The sequence below is a fragment of the Mastigoproctus giganteus genome, chromosome 2, assembly GCF_048544385.1.
Source record: "Mastigoproctus giganteus isolate SK-2022 chromosome 2, ASM4854438v1, whole genome shotgun sequence".
NCBI lineage: Eukaryota > Metazoa > Arthropoda > Arachnida > Uropygi > Thelyphonidae > Mastigoproctus > Mastigoproctus giganteus.
The window spans coordinates 65,186,051-65,204,318 of NC_143576.1; the positions used below are offsets into that span (position 1 = coordinate 65,186,051).

The window sequence follows — 18,268 nt, forward strand, 5'->3', positions numbered from 1 at the left end:
ACTGAAATGAAGCATACTAAAGCCTGATGAACGTGTCAAGTACATTGAGAAAATATACTGAAAACTGGAGTGGACAAGCAATTCAAATTATTTTCCAGACATAAAGAAATATCAGCAGATTTGTTGGCTAATGAATAACATCAAATAATAAAATATGTTTTCTTTTAAATAGTAGTTAGTATGAATCAGAGCTGTAATACTCAATATGTTCTACGTTGATAATAATATTAGTAAATTAATAAGAGGAGTTTACCTCAATATAGTACGTGGAACACTTCCGTATGATACCCTCCAGAAATTAAAACGGAAAAAACGAAAAAATCGACAACTTACCGGTACATTAAAGTAAAATATAAATAATTAAAGTAAAATATAAATAATTAAATAATCAATTTAACACAATTCAAAATCAATTCAAAACAATTAAAATTCAAATTAACGCAATTAAAAGAATCTAACGAAAATATTCAAAACGATTTTCCTTCCTGAAGCTGACAATGCTTTTCGACCGACTGTCGTGATCACAGGAATGAAAATTACCGAATCAGGCTAAACCTGCAACTTAAATAGTGATTATGTGTCTTCGCGCATGCGTGTAAAGGTCCACGCATCGGAGATCAAATATGGCCGCCGAACATTAACAGAATTCTCGTGTAATTTAATTTCAACGGTTTCTGCAATTAATAGTCGCGTATAATTACGTTGAACGTTAAGTATTTTGGCCTCGTTAAATAAAAAAGTATGTTTTTCGTTAATGGCATGAAAGGCTAATTCTGACGCTGCTGAACGAGAAGCACGAACTGAGGCTTCGTGTTGATTTACACGGATATTAAGAGAAAACCGCGTCGAACCCTGATAAGACGAGTCGCAATCACCGCAAGAAATGTTGTATACTAGATCATTAATTTGTGTTGCGAACGCCGAAAGAACCGAGCGATTGTTCAGTATAGTGTGTAACTTCCGTATAGGCCTAGCTATAATTTTAAATTCGGTATCTTTAAAGAATCTGTTAAGCTGTTTGTGCCACTGTTCAACATATGGGACAGAAATAAAGTATTTTTTGATATTACTATTGTTGATTGGTGCAGTATTTTGTATCCTATCCTTAGCTTGTACCCTAATTCGATTTATTGTGTTAATGGGATAACCCCTGTTCAAGAATCTGCTAGTTAATATTTGTATTTCTGAGTCTAAAGCAGAATCCGTCATTGAATATTTATAGGCATTTAGAAATTGATTAAAGATAATCGATCTTTTGTAGGTGAACGGGTGGTAGCTATTATAATGTAGAAGCATACCGGTGTTTGTGGGTTTTCGATAGATGCTAAATTGTATTTTGTTCGAGTCCCGGGTAAGCGTGAAATTTAGAAAGTTTAATGACTTAGTATCCGTATCTTCCCTTTCCAATGTAAATTTGAGTCTAGAATGAATATTATTAAACGAATGTAAAATATCTTGGATAGTACTACTATCGGTAATAACTAGAACATCGTCTAAATACCTCCCATAGTATGTGATACGGGGACGAAAAGGTGTCAAATGTATCTGCTCAATCGTTGAGAGATAGATCTCTGACATTAAGCCACTCAGGCTCAAACCCATTGGTAATCCAAAAATTTGTTTGTACACCTTGTCTCGAAAGGTGATGTAGTTAGCCTCAACTAATAGTTTAATTAAGTGAAAAATCTCCTTTATAGGCAGCTTCGTATAATTAATCGGTGTCGAGTTTTTATTTAACATATCCCAAATAATATCTAATGTGTATTCAACGTTTACATTCGTATATAATGATGTAACATCTAATGAGAATAAATTGTCATCGTCGCCGAGTCTACAGTCTTTAAGATTATTAAATAATGTATCGTAATTCTTAATCCCAAATTGTATAACCTGTCTAAAAGGTTTTATAATGTTATATACATGTGTGGCTAAGGCTGAAAATGCCGAGTTCCTGTAGGAAACAATAGGTCGAATCGGAAATCCAAGCTTGTGTAATTTTACGTGACCAAAAAGTGCAGGAATATTGTATGTTCTGGACTTCAATTCCTTCAACTGAACCATAGTAATGTAGTCGTTTTTTCGATATGTGGTTAACGTTTTATTGTATTGATTTACCAAATTGGTAAACAGTGTCGGGTCCACTTCACAATAAGTGGAGCAATCAGATACAACTGAATCTAACTTATTAATATAATCATGTTTATCTAGTATTACCACTGTATCTCCTTTATCTGCCCTCTGTATAATAATGTCCTTATTTTCTCGAAGTTCTCGTAAAGCTGAACTGTCATGTGTATTCAATTTAGGAAGTCGCGTTTCTTTTATGTTATTCACTACTTGGTTAACTTGCTGAATAAATACATCTTTTTGTGGAACACTACGAAGTCCAAATTCAATATCAATTACGCATTGTTTTTTTGGCAGCTTTCGAGGTGGTAAATTATAATTTAATCCTTTGGATAAAAGTGAAATCTGGTCCTGCGATAGTGTACACGAGGAAAGATTTGTAACCTGTTGATATGTCGGTTCGTTGGATACTGGGTGAGGGGATGTTCGTGAACTAGCCGACATATTCTGTGGTAGTGCGTTATGTGTCTGTGGGGGGGCTGTCACCCAACTCGTGTGAACTTGGTCGCAAGCTCGCGACAATGTGTTAGAATTCGCATGAACGTGTCTTGAACTATTCGATAATGTTTGCAACTTATTAACGTGTCTGTTTTTTATTTCTGAGGCTTGTGCTTCCCGTCGCAAATCTATGGAGGTCTTCAATACAGACCAATCGTTCGGATGTAGATAATTTTTTAATTTATCGCGAAGCTTCCTAACCTGGGAAAGGTATTTTTGTTTATCCGAATATCGAGATTTTAAGGCAAGCTTAACAATATTACGTGATGTCGCCAGTGATAGTTGTTTTATGCCTGAAATTTTTTGATTTAAATTCACCCTGGCAAACTTCGGAACGATGTTGTTTTGAAGGCAATATTTTAGGAAAGAAATATGGTAACTTTGGGCCGAGTACCTTAGTGTAGATTTAATGTAATTTTGTACCAAGCCATTCAAAAAATCTCCCATAATTGTGTGTATCGATTGTATACTACTGGAGAGACAGGAAGTGAATGAAATAGTCAATAAGAGTTACAATCGATACACACAATTATGGGAGATTTTTTGAATGGCTTGGTACAAAATTACATTAAATCTACACTAAGGTACTCGGCCCAAAGTTACCATATTTCTTTCCTAAAATATTGCCTTCAAAATAACATCGTTCCGAAGTTTGCCAGGGTGAATTTAAATCAAAAAATTTCAGGCATAAAACAACTATCACTGGCGACATCACGTAATATTGTTAAGCTTGCCTTAAAATCTCGATATTCGGATAAACAAAAATACCTTTCCCAGGTTAGGAAGCTTCGCGATAAATTAAAAAATTATCTACATCCGAATGATTGGTCTGTATTGAAGACCTCCATAGATTTGCGACGGGAAGCACAAGCCTCAGAAATAAAAAACAGACACGTTAATAAGTTGCAAACATTATCGAATAGTTCAAGACACGTTCATGCGAATTCTAACACATTGTCGCGAGCTTGCGACCAAGTTCACACGAGTTGGGTGACAGCCCCCCCACAGACACATAACGCACTACCACAGAATATGTCGGCTAGTTCACGAACATCCCCTCACCCAGTATCCAACGAACCGACATATCAACAGGTTACAAATCTTTCCTCGTGTACACTATCGCAGGACGAGATTTCACTTTTATCCAAAGGATTAAATTATAATTTACCACCTCGAAAGCTGCCAAAAAAACAATGCGTAATTGATATTGAATTTGGACTTCGTAGTGTTCCACAAAAAGATGTATTTATTCAGCAAGTTAACCAAGTAGTGAATAACATAAAAGAAACGCGACTTCCTAAATTGAATACACATGACAGTTCAGCTTTACGAGAACTTCGAGAAAATAAGGACATTATTATACAGAGGGCAGATAAAGGAGATACAGTGGTAATACTAGATAAACATGATTATATTAATAAGTTAGATTCAGTTGTACCTGATTGCTCCACTTATTGTGAAGTGGACCCGACACTGTTTACCAATTTGGTAAATCAATACAATAAAACGTTAACCACATATCGAAAAAACGACTACATTACTATGGTTCAGTTGAAGGAATTGAAGTCCAGAACATACAATATTCCTGCACTTTTTGGTCACGTAAAATTACACAAGCTTGGATTTCCGATTCGACCTATTGTTTCCTACAGGAACTCGGCATTTTCAGCCTTAGCCACACATGTATATAACATTATAAAACCTTTTAGACAGGTTATACAATTTGGGATTAAGAATTACGATACATTATTTAATAATCTTAAAGACTGTAGACTCGGCGACGATGACAATTTATTCTCATTAGATGTTACATCATTATATACGAATGTAAACGTTGAATACACATTAGATATTATTTGGGATATGTTAAATAAAAACTCGACACCGATTAATTATACGAAGCTGCCTATAAAGGAGATTTTTCACTTAATTAAACTATTAGTTGAGGCTAACTACATCACCTTTCGAGACAAGGTGTACAAACAAATTTTTGGATTACCAATGGGTTTGAGCCTGAGTGGCTTAATGTCAGAGATCTATCTCTCAATGATTGAGCAGATACATTTGACACCTTTTCGTCCCCGTATCACATACTATGGGAGGTATTTAGACGATGTTCTAGTTATTACCGATAGTAGTACTATCCAAGATATTTTACATTCGTTTAATAATATTCATTCTAGACTCAAATTTACATTGGAAAGGGAAGATACGGATACTAAGTCATTAAACTTTCTAAATTTCACGCTTACCCGGGACTCGAACAAAATACAATTTAGCATCTATCGAAAACCCACAAACACCGGTATGCTTCTACATTATAATAGCTACCACCCGTTCACCTACAAAAGATCGATTATCTTTAATCAATTTCTAAATGCCTATAAATATTCAATGACGGATTCTGCTTTAGACTCAGAAATACAAATATTAACTAGCAGATTCTTGAACAGGGGTTATCCCATTAACACAATAAATCGAATTAGGGTACAAGCTAAGGATAGGATACAAAATACTGCACCAATCAACAATAGTAATATCAAAAAATACTTTATTTCTGTCCCATATGTTGAACAGTGGCACAAACAGCTTAACAGATTCTTTAAAGATACCGAATTTAAAATTATAGCTAGGCCTATACGGAAGTTACACACTATACTGAACAATCGCTCGGTTCTTTCGGCGTTCGCAACACAAATTAATGATCTAGTATACAACATTTCTTGCGGTGATTGCGACTCGTCTTATCAGAGTTCGACGCGGTTTTCTCTTAATATCCGTGTAAATCAACACGAAGCCTCAGTTCGTGCTTCTCGTTCAGCAGCGTCAGAATTAGCCTTTCATGCCATTAACGAAAAACATACTTTTTTATTTAACGAGGCCAAAATACTTAACGTTCAACGTAATTATACGCGACTATTAATTGCAGAAACCGTTGAAATTAAATTACACGAGAATTCTGTTAATGTTTGGCGGCCATATTTGATCTCCGATGCGTGGACCTTTACGCGCATGCGCGAAGACACATAATCACTATTTAAGTTGCAGGTTTAGCCTGATTCGGTAATTTTCATTCCTGTGATCACGACAGTCGGTCGAAAAGCATTGTCAGCTTCAGGAAGGAAAATCGTTTTGAATATTTTCGTTAGATTCTTTTAATTGCGTTAATTTGAATTTTAATTGTTTTGAATTGATTTTGAATTGTGTTAAATTGATTATTTAATTATTTATATTTTACTTTAATGTACCGGTAAGTTGTCGATTTTTTCGTTTTTTCCGTTTTAATTTCTGGAGGGTATCATACGGAAGTGTTCCACGTACTATATTGAGGTAAACTCCTCTTATTAATTTAAATAGTAGTATTATTAGCATTAGCATTAGTAGAGGCATATGATGCAAGAAAGCAAGCTTATGCAGCATCAGCCAAAAAAAAAAACCCACTTCTACTTCACCCCTCCATTCGTTCGAAATACCTGTCCAGCTGAGCCTTAAATTTATTTAGGCTATCAACTTCCACGACAAGGGATGGAAGTCTGTTCCACCAACCAACTACACGCTGGCTAAAGGCAAATTTCCGCACATCTATCCTACATCTGTCTTTCCTCAATTTGAATTTATGCCCTCTCGGGTGATTATTCTGAGCAAGAGGAAGAATCCCATCAGCATTGAGCATGCTCAAACCATTCAAGGCTTATACACCTCTATCAGATCACCTCGCTGGTGCCTAGTCTCCAGACACAGTAATTTGCAAAATTTAAGCCTTTCTTCGTAAGAGTACCCATTCGTTCCATTCACTAATCTTGTTGCCCTTCTCTGTACTCGTTCAAGCAGCTCTACATACTTCTTGAAATGAAGCCGCCAGACCTGTATACAGTACTCAAGGTGTGGCCTGACCATTGCCCTATACAAGGGAATAATCACCTCCTTATCCCTGCTAGAAAAATTCCTGTATATCATTGACAAGACACCATGAGCTACTCTTGCAGATCGTGTGCACTGCTCAGAGAACTTCATATCTGCCTGAACAACCACCCCCAGGTCCCTTTCATTCTCTACCACTGTCAGTGTAGTACCACAGAGTTGATACGTTGCTCTGGGGTTGCTGTTTCCCATACGTAGTACTTTACATTTGTCAATGTTAAACTTCATTTGCCACCTCTCAACCCATCTGCTCAACCTTTCCAGATCCTGTTGCAGCAGCATAGTGTCAGTAGTGTCCTTGACAACCCTGCCAACCTTTGTATCGTCTGCAAACTTGGACATTAAGCTTGATATACCATCATCAATATCATTTATAAATACAGAAAACAATAATGGACCCAACACTGAACCCTGAGGGACTCCACTAATAACATTAGTCCAGGATGAGCAGTGTCCATTGATTACCATTCTGTCTTCTCTCCCACAACCACCCCTTTATCCGTAGCAGCAATTTGCCTCCAGTGCCACACTGCTCCAATTTGTGCAGCAGTCTTCCATGTGCAACAGTATCAAAAGCCTTTCTAAGATCCAAGTATATAATATCAAAGTTATTCCCTGCATCCAGTTCTTTTGTGACTGCATCATAGTATCCAATCCAATTGGTCAGGCAAGACTTTCCCGTAAGAAAATCATGCTGTGTCCGAGCTATAACTGAAGTCTTGTCTAGATGATCGTGCAGTGCTTCTTTTGACTTGGCGCATTATGGCCTTAGCTGCCAATGTGCCATAAAAAATCAAATCAAATCAAAAGCAGTGCTTCTTTAACCAGTGCCTCCATTAATTTTCCTGGACCAGAAGTTAAACTCACAGGTCTATAATTACTTGTGTCAGCCTTTGATCCTCCTTTGTGAATTGGAGTCAGATTTGCACGCCGACCGGGCTAGCCGAGTGGGTAAAGTACCTGCCCGGCAACCCAAAGGTCGCGGGTTCGATTCCCGCCTCGGGCTTGGATCAAAGTACTGCAAAAACCTTGGGAGGTGCAATATGGCCACAGAAGCCGATGCGCCAACAACTACCAAATCAAAAAAAAAAAAAAAAATCAGATTTGCACATCTCCAGTCTGTGGGTACCTCCAGTGAGTCCAAGGGAGGACCGGGCTAGCCAGGTGGGTCAAGTGCCTGCCTGCCTGGTAACCCAAAGGTCGTGGGTTCGATTCCCGCCTCGGGCTTGGATCAAAGTACTGCAAAAACCTTGGGAGGTGCATTATGGCCACAGAAGCCTATGCGCCAACAACTACCAAAAAAAAAAAAAAAAACACCTGGGTCCAAGGAAGCTCTCATAATTATGGCTAACGGTTTGCTTACTTCCTTTCCTGCCTCCTTTAATATAACTGGATAGATCCCATCCACCCCAGGTGCCTTTCTTTTGTTTATCTTCAACAATTTCTCCTCCACTTTACTCTCAGTTATTACAGGATTCTCTAGCTTGCTGCCAACCAGAGTTGAATACACCTCTGGCATTCCCCTCGCTGAATAACTCCTCATGTGTGAATGTTGATGCAAAATATTCATTTAGTTTGTTAGCTACCTAAGCAGGATCATCAACAGTTGACCCATCGATATCAAGTGGACCAATCTGATTCATCCCCTTCCTTCTGGAGTTTACATAAGTAAAGAACTCTTTGCTGTTTTTCTTTGCATCCCTTGCCAAAGATTTCTCGTAATCTGCCTTTGCCTGCCTAACCTCCTTTGTAAATTGGTTACAGATCAATTTGTATCTATCATAGGCTTCTGTGTCACGTGTTAATTTATATGTATTCCATGCATTTTTCTTCTCTGTCATGTCTCATTAGTTCATCTGACATCCATTTAGGCCTAAACCTTGAACAGTATTTCTTAGTTGGTATGTGAAGCCTAGTAGCTTCCAAGATAAGTTCTTTGAATGCTTTCCACTTTGATTTTGCTGTTGGTAAAATCTTCAGTTGGTCCCACTGTATAGAATTTAAATACTGTCTCAGACCATCGTAGTCGCCTTTACGAAACCAATAACCCTTCCCTTTACCCCTGATGGTAGTTACCTCTTTGAGTAAATCCCACTTCAGCACACTGTAATCACTGCCACTTAGTGGTTCCTTTATCTGCAGATTCTTAATGCATAAGAATCACTAATGATAATCAAATCAAGAGTATTACTCCCTCTAGTTGCCTCCCGAACATGCGGATGTAGAAAACGATCATCGAATAAATTCACAAAAGCCTAGCTAGTGTGTGAGTGACTAACCCACAAATTCTAGTCAATATCTATCTATCATAGGCTAAATATCTGGGAAATTAAAATCCCCCATTATAAGACTCTCTGATGTACTGGCCCACTCTATTTCCCTGGCCCACTCTATTATTATACTCATCAGAGTCATTAGGCCTATATTACACTCCTACTCTCAATTTTGATCTCCCAATGCTTATGTCACAGCAAACTGACTCGACACTGCACTGTCCAGTGATGTCGACTGGCTTCACTCCCTCGGATGTTTTGTGTTTCTTAACTAATAGCATAACTCCTCCTCCCTTCCTATCCTGTCTGTCCTTTCTGTAGACATTGTACTCCCCAAATTTCAGTTCTGCATTCCTTATATCTGTGTGACACCACATCTCTGATATCCCAACAATATCCGCCTTTGATGCTTTGAGCAATACCTCGAGTTCCTTACTGGTGCCTCCGTAGCCAGGTGGGAAGGAGCAGCAGTGCGTACTCAAGTTCCTCATATTTATTTACCAAACGTCTAGCATTGGTGTACATGCAAGTATACATGCACCTGTTTCTATTCTTAGCTACCCTAACACAACCCATGTGTTTACTTGTAACGCAATGACTCCCAGCAGTCTCTGAAATATCCAGAATCTTGTTTTTCAGGCTTCTGTTCCCTTCAATAGAAGCAGTGCAAAAATCACTTTCACCTCTGCCAGTGGCTACTGTTAATCTATTAGTCTTTGTATCCCGCCAAGCTAGCATTTTTCTGACCCACCTAACACTGCCTCGATAGCATCAGCAAATATTCTTACACCCTTTCTATTTGAGTGTATCCCATCCCATCCGATCCCTGTAGAAGCAGTCTCTCCTGTTAACAAGTACAGTCCAGGCTGAAAAAAATTCTACCCCTTGAGCCTTGCACATTCTTTCCAGGGCCAAATTGATCGACAAGGTTCTCATCATATACTCCCTTCTATCGTGTCTGGGCAGAATTGTAGGCACTTTACTTTCAAATACAACTCTAATTCATGGCTTTTTTTCAACATTGACCTGTACTTGTTAAGTAATTCTGCCGGTCTCCTATTCTTGATATCATTAGTGCCAACGTGTACAACTATATCACATTTTGTGCCCTTATTGGCGGGAAATTATGTGAGAAAGCAAGCTTAGAAAAGCATCAGCAAAAAAAAAAAAAAAAAACACCCACACTTCACCCATCTATACTCTAGTTCTTCCATGGAATTATTCAAACCACTCACATCTACAACAACAGCTCGAACTTTGCAACAATCAATCAACCACCCACTGGCTGAAGGCAAACCACCACACATCTTTTCTACAACCATCCTTTTACAACTTGAATTTGTTTCTCATGTGTTTAGTCAGAAAGAGGAAGAATGCCATCAACATTTAGCTTGCTTAATCCATTCGAGGCCTTAAACACCCCACAGGTGTGTAGCCTCCATATGCTGGAATTGAAGAAGTGAAGCATTTCTTGCTAAGAGCACCCTTTTGTTCCTTCACCAATTTGGTTGCTCTTCTCTCCACCTTTTCCAGCAGATTTACATCCTTCCTAAAGTGAGGGTACTAGGCATGTATGCAGTACTCAAGATGCAGTCTAATCATGGCTTTGCATAAGGGGTTTCTGTATATCTTATATATATATATTGCTAATGCTCCTAAAAACTAAATAACAACAACAACATATCTTATATATACAGAAATATGTATATCTTATATATATATATATATATACAAAGTATCTCCATAAAATTTCTATATATCTTATATATACAGAAACTTCTTGTATATACAAAAAATTCTGTGAGTAGTGCAGACAGGGTGCTGTCATTGCACCCTGTGTGCACTGCTCACAGAATTTCATGACTGCACAGTTATCCCCCAGGCCTTTTTCATTTTTTACACTGTTGATATGTTAATTAGCATTGCAGTGGCAAATGATGCAAGAAAGCAAGTTTATACAGCATCAGCTAAAAAATCTGTGATAACTGCTCCCCATATGCAGTACTATGCAGATTTTAATGTTGAACTTCAACTGTCATTTTTCAGCCCAGCAAACTAATTTTGCTAGATCTTGTTGAGTAGTTTCTACTTTCATTAACCATTCTGCCAACCTATGTATCATCTGAAAAATTAGATATTAAGCATGATGTACATTCATCAGTATCATTAATAAATATTGAAAACAATGGGCCATCGCTGAACCATGTGGGACCCAACATTAGTTGGGTCCCACAAGAACCTTGAATAGTTGGAGCATGCTCAAACTATTCAAGGATTTATACACCTCAGTCAGATCACCTCACAGGTACCTTGTCTCCAAACACCGTAATCTACAAAACTTAAGCCTTTCTTCATAAGTGCAACCCTTTGTTCCATTCACTAATCTTGTTTCCCTTCTTTGTACTCGTTCCAACAGCTCTACATCCTTCTTAAAACGAGGCCTCCAGACCTGTATACAGTATTCAAGGTTTGGTCTGACTATTGCCTTATACAAGGGGATAATCACCTCCTAATCCTTACTAGGAAAATTCTTGTATATCATTGACAAGACACTATGAGGTATTCTTTCAGACCATCTGCACTGCTCAGAAAACTTCATCACTGCCTGCACAATTACCCCCAAGTCCTTTTCATTCTCTGCCACTGTCAGTGTAGTACTACAGAGTTGATATGTTACTCTGGGTTTACTGCTTCCCATATGTAGTTCTTTATGTTTGCCGATGTTAAACTTCATTTGCCACCTCTCAGCCCATCTGCTCAACTTTTCTAGATCCTGTTGCAACAGTTTACTGTCATTAACAACCCTGCCAATATCACCAGTGGATTGACACTGACGGCATCCATACTGGTGATCATTGATCAGACGGAAGGTTTCTAGGCAGTTTAAGAGTTGGCTGCTCAACTTTTCTAGATCCTATTGCAGCAGCATACTGTCATTAGTGTCCTTAATGACCCTGTCAACCTTCGTATCGTCTGAAAACTTGGACATTAAGCTTGATATACCATCATCAATATCATTTATAAATACAGAAAACAACAATGGATCTAACACTGAACACTGAGAGACTCCACTAATAACATTAGTCCACGAAGAACAGTGTCCATTGATTACCACTCTCTGTCTTCTCCCACTCAACCATCCCTTTATCCATAGCAGCAATTTGCCTCCAGTGCCCCACTGCTCCAATTTGTGCAGCAGTCTTCCATGTGAAATAGTATCAAAAGCCTTTCTGAGAACCAAATATATGATATCAAAGTTATTCCCTGCATCCAGTTGCTTTGCGACCACATCATAGTATCCAATCATATTGGTCAGACAAAACAAAACTATGCTGTGTCCGAGCTGTAACTGAAGTCTTGTCTAGATGATACTGCAGTACTTCTTAAGCCAGTGCTTCCATTAATTTCCCTGGAACAGAAGTTAAACTAACAGGTCTATAATTACTTGTTTGTTATTTAGTTTTTTGGAGCATTAGCAACTAAGGCCATATTGCTCCAGGGATATGTGGTGGTTATTCCCTGACCTTTCTGCATCCTCTGTATTTAGTGGTCACGGACTCGAACCCTGATCTAATCAAGAAGCGTGTGTTACGCACTGATGCTCCTTCCAACCTGGCTATGGAGGCACCCATAATTACTTGTGTCTCCCTTTGATCCTCCTTTGTGAATTGGGGTGACATTTGCACATCTCCAGTTCGTTGGTACCCTGAGTCCAAGGATGGTCTCATAATTATGGCTGAGGGTTTGCTTACTTCCTTTGCTGCCTCCTTTAATATAACAGGATACATCCCATCCACCCCAAGTGCCTTTCTTATGTTTATCTTCAATAATTTCTCCTCCACTTCCCTCTCAATTATTACAAAGTCATCTAGCTCACTTCCAGAGTTTAGTTCACCTGTGGGATTCTCCTACCTGAATAACTCTTCATGTGTAAATATAGATGCAAAATACTGATTTAATTTGTTAGCCACCTGAGCAGGATCATCAACAGTTGAACCATCGATAACCAGTAGACCAATCTGATTCATCCCCTTCCTTCTAGACTTTACATAGGTAAAGAAAAAGAACTCTTTGCTGTTTCTATTTGCATCCTTTGCCAAAGATTTCTGATAATCTGCCTTTTCGTGCCTGACCTGCTTTGTGACATATTATTATTATTAGCCTTATGGTGCAAAGAAGCCTGAGGCTTATGCTGCACCTTGCAAAAAAAAAAAAAAAAAAAATTCTGAAATTCCCTGAGAGAGAGAGAGAGAGAGAGAGAGAAGTAAAAAGGAATCACCAAGAAAGAGAAGAATGATGATGATATCTAGCTCAAGATCCTGTGTGCCAAGCCCATACTCACCAGATGGCTTTCATGTCACCCATTAAATTATATATATCCCATGCATTTTTCTTGTCTATGGGTATCAGATGAAGTGATGAGGTCTCATTACTTCATCTGATATCCATTTAGGCCTCAACCTTGAACCATATTTCTTAGTTGGTATGTAAAGCCTAGTAGCTTCCAAGATTAATTCTTTGAATACTTCTCATTTTGAATTTGCTGCTGGTAACATCAGTTTCTCCCACCATATAGAATTTAAATACTATCTCAGACCTCCGCAGTCACCTTTACGAAAGCAGAAACCCTTCCCTTTAACCTAGATGGTAGTTACCTCTTTGAATAAATCCTAGTGGTTCCTTTATCTGCACCTAGTGGTTCCTTTATCTGCAGATTCTTAATGCATGAAGAATCACTACTGATAATCAGATCAAAAGTATCACCCCCTCTAGTTGCCTCCCGAACATGCTGCTGTAGAAAACAATCATCCAATAAATCCACAAAAGTGCTAGTGTGTGAGTGACCAGCCCATAAATTCCAGTCAATATCCGGGAAATTAAACTCCCTGATTATAAAACTTTCTGATTTACTGGCCCACTCTATTTTCCTGTACAGTTTTTTATTGTACTCATTAGAATCATTAGGCCTATAACACACTCCTACTCTTAATTTTGATTTCTCAGTGCTTGTGTCACACCAAACTGACTCGACACTGCACTGTCCAGCAATGTCGACTGGCTTCACTTCATTTTATGTGTTTTATGTGTTTCTTAACTAATTGCATAACCTCTACCCTCTTCCTATCCTGTCAATCCTTTCTGTACACATTGTACTCTCCAAATTCCAGTTCTGTATTCCTCATATCTGTGTGACTCCATGTCTCTGATATCCCAACAATATCTGCCTTTGATGTTTTGACCAACACCTCAAATTCATCATGTTCATTTACCAAACTCCCAGCATTGGTGCACACGCAAGTATATATGCACCTGTTCCTATTTTTAGCTACCCTAACACAACCCATGTGTTTACTTGTACCGCAATGGCTCCCACCAGTCTCTGAAATCCCATGCATCTTGTTTTCTAGGCTGCTGTTCATTCCAATAGAAGCCATGCAAGAATCACTTTCACCCCTGCCAGCAGCTACCGTTAATCTATTAGTCCATGTATCTCCCCAATCTAGCAGTTTTCTGACCCACCTAACACTGCCTAGATAGCATCAGCAAATATTCTTGAACCCTTTCTTATTAAGTGTATCTGATCCCTGTAGAAGCAAACTCTCCTCTTAACAAGCACAGATCAGGCTAGAAAAATTCTTCCCCTTGAGCCTTGCACAATTTCTCCCGGGCCGAATTGATCGACAAGTCTCTCATCACATCATATACTCTCTCTCCTATCGTGTCTTGGCAGAATTGCAGACACTTTCAAATTCAACACTAATTCATGGCTTTTTTTCCACTGTGACCTGTATTTTTTAAGTAATTCCATTGGTCTCCTATTCTTAATATCATTAGTGTCAACGTGATAAAAGATGATATCTGCTCTACAATGTCATCAACCTTGGCACCTGGCAGTAATACCCTGGACCTGTTCCACCTATCCCTTTTTACACAATATGTTCCGCGTTTCCCTGACAATAGAGTCACCGATAACTACTAGTTCCTGTGGGACCAGCGAATTCTGCTTTGGGGGTTGCCCCTGTGTTGTGTGATGTTCAAGTGCAAGCTCTATCGTTGATGTGGGCAGCTGAGAGCTTGATGGACCCCTCAGTTTCGAGAGCATCCACCCTGTCCTTCAAGCTGTCATATCGGCCCATAACAATGCTGAGTTGTCACCTGATTTCCTCACACTCCTAACATCGCATACACACACACAGACATTCCCCCTGGCAATATTATGTCCCATACATGATTGCTCCACAAACATCAAACAAGCAGTGCATTTTAAAAGGCTGAGATTCAGAGGGCAACTGCCCCCTCATTTCTCCCCTGAGTCACAGCACTCCCATTAGCTTGAGCATTTTGCTTTGTTGCTCTGGTCTGAGTCCTAATTTCGATTCCATTTCCGTATAAAATTATAACCCTAAACTTATATCCCAATGCAGTTATAACACTATACAAAGGGTACTAGGAAAGTTTTGCAATATGACGCAACAATGAATCACAGGAAGCTGCTTGTTGCTGCATGTTGAGACATGTTCATACGTGCATAAGCCGCCGCGCCAAGTCGATGGGCTCAGTTATTCATTAGTAGTGAGAGTGTAAAGTGCTTGCGATGGCATCGTGGTCACGAAATGAGATAAGGACAGTTTTGCGGTATAATTTCGTGCATGGTTTAACCATAGACCAGTGCTTAGAAGAAACGACTCTTGCACTAGATGATGATTGTCCACATCATACAACGATATTCAGGTCAGGTGGTATAGAGAATTCCAAAGGGGAAATTTCACTCTGGAGGATTCTGAGAGGCCGGGAAGGCCACGAACGTCAGTTACGGAGGAAAACGTTACTGCTGTGAGGAAAATGCTTCACGAAAACAGGCGAGTGACCTATCAACAGATAGAGGATACTTTGGGCCTAAATGCACCAGCAATTCGTTCGATTCTGCAAGATCATTTGCATGTGAAGAAACTTTGTTCTCTCTGGGTGCCGCATCAACTGACTGAAGAGCAGATGACACGACGTGTGACTTGGTGCCGGGAGATGTTAAAAAGTTTGATAAGGGACAATCTCAGTATGTGAACAACATCGTGACAGGTGACGAGACTTGGCTGTACTATTACGATCTGCCGACCAAGGCTCAAAACAAAGTTTGGGTCTTTGATGATGACGACACACCCGTAATTGTCAGAAAATCCCGATCTGTAAAGAAGAAAATGATAGCTGTATTTTTCAAATCGAGTGGAATTGTGGAACGTGTCGTTTTGGACACGCAGAAGACAGTCACAGCTAAGTGGTATACTGAACAATGCCTGCCTAAAGTCATTGGATCTATGAAGAACCTGCTGCCAAAGTCAAGAATGGACACCTGGTACCTCCATCACGATAATGCTGCAGCTCACCGCGCCAAAGCCTGCACCGAATATTTGACCACGACAGAACTGAAACTTCTCGAGCACCCTCCCTACAGTCCAGCCTTTGCTCCCTGCGACTTTGCACGGTTCCGGCATGTGAAAATGAAGCTAAAAGGGAGGCGGTTTTCCAGTGATGAGGACCTTCTACGGGCTTGGGACAACGAGTGTGCTTTACTCCCTAGTGAAACTTGGCAGAACTGGTTTAAAGATTGGTTTCGGAGGATGGAGAGGTGTATTGAATGTAGAGGAAATTACTTTAAAAAAATTAAATAAACAAAGCTGTATTGCAAAACTTTCCTAGTACCCTTTGTATATATGTATTTTTTATTTTTATTATTATATTTTTTTTCAGTATTGAGTATTATCTCTGAGTTTCGTTATATAAATTCCGTATCAAGTTATTTATTAATTAATAACATTACGTTTGTAAAATCTAAGTCGTTATATGTATTTAGTTAAAAAAAGTGCAATTTAATTCATAATGAAGTTTAACAAGATTAATAAATTTTGCTGATTAATCGATTATACTACATACTATACTAAGCTAACGCTATCTAGTACGGGATATAACGTTGTATTGCATAACAATGGCGGCAAGTTACGAACGGTAAATATATGGACACTAAGTATTACTTATCTTCCAAAATCTTGCTATCTAAATTCAGAATAAAACAAGGATCTTGACTAGGTCTATAAGCTACTTATAGAAAATAATTTAATATAACAATTAAGTCAATAAAGCGGCTAAATATAGCTAAAAACTTTGTGTTTGCTAGAGATGCTAAAACTTGTAAAACATGTGGATTGGATACCCTTACCGATACTAAGTAATAACCTAAAATATCTTTATCGAAATTAAAAATTAAACTAAGTATCGTAACTAGGAATATAAAGCTACGTCTGGAAAATTAATATGCCAATTTAAGTCAATAAAACAGCAAAAATTTCAAAAAAAATTTAGCTGTAAAAACTTCGCCTGCACAATGCCACTCTCGTTCCCAAAACAATTGGGAATGTAGAATTGGAATTTGGGGAGTACAATGTGTACAGAAAGAACAGACAGGATAGAAGGTAGGAGAGGTTATGCTGTTAATTAAGAAAAACAAAATCAAAAGAAGTTCATCTAGTTGATATAGATGGACTGTGCACTTGTTGAGTCAGTTTGTTGTGACATAAGCACTGCGAAAAATAAGAGTAGAAGTGTGTTATAGGCCTAATGATTCGAATGAGTACAACGAACTATTGAGTGGACTAGTAAATCAAAATGTCTTATAATGGGTGATTTTAACTTCCCAGATATTGCTGGATCTTTTGGGTTGGTCACTCGCACACAAGTAAGACTTTTCTGGATTTATTGGATGATTGTGTTCTGCAGCAGTAGCACATTCGAAAGGCAACCAGAGAAAGTAATACTTTTGATCTGGTTATCAGCAGTGATCATTCGTGTACTAAGAATTTGCAGATAAAGGAACCACTAGGTGGCAGTGATCACAGTGTACTGATGTGGGATTATACTTAAAGATATAATTACCATCAAGGGTAAAGCAAAGGGTTTTTGCTTCTGTAAAGGTGACTACATTGGTCTCAGACAGTTTTTATATTCTGTACAGTGGGACCAACTGATGAAGTTACCAACAGCAAATTCTAAATGGGAAGCATTCTAGGAATTAATAGTGGAAGCTACTAAATGTTTCATACCTATTAAGAAATATTGTTCAAGGTTTAGGCTTAAATGGTTGTCAAATGAACTAATGAGACTCGTGGCAGAGAAGAAAAATGCTTGCGATGCATTTAACTTATCAGGCGACACAGAAACCTATGGCAGATACAAGCTAGTCTGTAATCAAGTCACAAAGCAGGCTAGGTAGGCCAAGGCAGATTATGAGAAATCTTTGGCAAAGGATGCTAAGAAAAACAGCAAGGATTTATTTACGTTGATAAACTCTAAAAGGAATGTGATGAATCAGATTGGTCCACTTGATATTGATGGTTCGACTGTTGATGATCCTACTCATATAGCAAACAAACTGAATGAGTATTTTGCATCTATATTCA

The 18,268-nt window shown here is 38.6% G+C and overlaps 1 protein-coding gene across 2 annotated transcripts in view; it reads left to right on the plus strand.

Annotated features, from left to right (window-relative positions):
- Positions 1–18,268, plus strand: part of IntS3 (integrator complex subunit 3) — a 1,056,838-nt gene that overhangs the window by 94,276 nt on the left and 944,294 nt on the right. The window lies entirely within an intron of this gene.